Source organism: Carya illinoinensis, chromosome 15 (assembly GCF_018687715.1).
Source record: "Carya illinoinensis cultivar Pawnee chromosome 15, C.illinoinensisPawnee_v1, whole genome shotgun sequence".
Classification (NCBI taxonomy): domain Eukaryota; kingdom Viridiplantae; phylum Streptophyta; class Magnoliopsida; order Fagales; family Juglandaceae; genus Carya; species Carya illinoinensis.
Window position 1 is genome coordinate 25,632,433 of NC_056766.1, and position 2,500 is coordinate 25,634,932.

The following is a 2,500-nucleotide window of genomic DNA, read 5'->3' on the forward strand; positions in this document are numbered from 1 at the left end:
CAAGCCCATACGTGGCACGTAGTGCCACCATATCCTTCCCTAGAGCACAAGCTTGTTGCTAGAGAGCAAACGAGAACGTAAGAATCACCCCCACGTTAACGAGCCCAAAAAATTTCGTTTTGTGGCACCCAAGTTCAACCCATGGAAGCAAGGTCGACATCATCCGAATACCACCAAGAGCAACAATGTGCGTAGCACTGGGTGCCATAACACCATCCGCCGTGCACAGTCATGTTGCCAAGGAAGCACCCTAACGAATAGGCCCAACCGCCATGGGGTCAACTAGAGCACCGGGGGGCTCGAAAACGTGAGAAAGCCCCTAGCATCAACGATTGCCCCCATCAACAAGCCCATGCGTGGCACGTAGTGCCACCATATCCTTCCCTAGAGCACAAGCTTGTTGCTAGAGAGCAAACGAGAACGTAAGAATCACCCCCACGTTAACGAGCCCAAAAAATTTCATTTTGTGGCACCCAAGTTCAACCCATGGAAGCAAGGTCGACATCATCCGAATACCACCAAGAGCAACAATGTGCGTAGCACTGGGTGCCATAACACCATCCGCCGTGCACAGTCATGTTGCCAAGGAAGCACCCTAACGAATAGGCCCAACCGCCATGGGGTCAACTAGAGCACCGGGGGGCTCAAAAACGTGAGAACATAAGAATCACCCCCACGCGTTAACAAGCCCAAAAATTTTCGTTTGTTGTGCATCCCGGTTCAACCCATGGAAGCAAGGTCAACATCATCCGAATACCACCAAGAGCAACCGTGTGCGTAGCACTGGGTGCCATAACACCATCCGCCGTGCACAGTCATGTTGCCAAGGAAGCACCCTAACGAATAGGCCCAACCGCCATGGGGTCAACTAGAGCACCGGGGGGCTCGAAAACGTGAGAAAGCCCCTAGCATCAACGATTGCCCCCCATCAACAAGCCCATGCGTGGCACGTAGTGCCACCATATCCTTCCCTAGAGCACAAGCTTGTTGCTAGAGGGCAAACGAGAATATAAGAATCACCCCCACGTTAACGAGCCCAAAAAATTTCGTTTGGTGGGGCTCGACAATGTGAGAAAGCCCCCAACATCAACGGTTGCCCCCCACCAACAAGCCCATGCGTGGCACGTAGTGCCACCATAATCCTTCCCTAGAGCACAAGCTTGTTGCTAGAGAGCAAACAAGAACGTAAGAATCACCCCCACATTAACGAGCCCAAAAAATTTCGTCCCGACGTTTTTGGTGGGGCTCGACAACGTGAGAAAGCCCCCAACATCAACGATTGCCCCCATCAACAAGCCCATGCGTGGCACGTAGTGCCACCATATCCATCCCTAGAGCACAAGCTTGTTGTTAGAAAGCAAACGAGAACGTAAGAATCGCCCCCACGTTAACGAGCCCAAAAAATTTCGTCGGGACGTTTTTGGCCGCCGGCGGCCACCACCAACCACCGCGGCCGCCGGCGGTGGAGACGAGTCCCCCCGCCGGTGGCATGGGGGGGGTGGGCACTCGCCTTTTCCATGGGCGCGAGGGGCATGCCCATGTGAGGGGGGCATCATGGACAGCCCTCCTGGCTGCCCATGTTGGGGCCTTGCATGCCCCCCCTAAAGAGCATTTAGAGCCATATCCCAACTGGCAGGAGGAAACATCAATTTTCCGAGCAAACATAAAGGCTTTTTTTGTTGAAATACTTCGAATTTGAATGAGATTTTTTGCAGGCATGCTTAGATAAATCATATCTTGAAGTAGGAACAAGCCTTACAATTTTTTGACGTCGGGATTTTTTTTAAAAATTTTTTAGGTTTAAAAATACCGAAAAATCAAAAAAAATTGAAAATGTTCCATTAATGGTAGGTGATTCTTGGAACACATCCAAAATATATTGGAATGAATTTAGGAAACCAATTTGGGTGGTTTCGATCGTCCAAAAGCACGGGAAAAGTGTTTGCCCCCGTGCATGTCAGCGGCAGTGTCAGCGCATGGCCCGTGGGGCTGTCACGGCATGCCATGGTGCCCGTGTGTGGGGGGCACTTAGCCAGCCTCGACACCATGTGCATGCGTGGGCTTGCCACGGTGCCCGTCAGTGGGGGGGAACTTAGCCAGCCTCGACACCATGTGCATGCGTGGGCTTGCCACGGTGCCCGTCAGTGGGGGGGAACTTAGCCAGCCTCGACACCATGTGCGTGCGTGGGCTTGCCACGGTGCCCGTCTGTGGGGGGGAAGTTAGCTAGCCTCGACCCCATGTGCGTGCGTGGGCTTGCCATGGTGCCCGTCAGTGGGGGGGAACTTAGCCAGCCTCGACACCATGTGCGTGCGTGGGCTTGCCACGGTGCCCGTCTGTGGGGGGGAAGTTAGCTAGCCTCGACCCCATGTGCGTGCGTGGGCTTGCCACGGTGCCCGTCAGTGGGGGGGAACTTAGCCAGCCTCGACACCATGTGCATGCGTGGGCTTGCCACTGTGCCCGTCAGTGGGGGGGAACTTAGCCAGCCTCGACACCATGTGC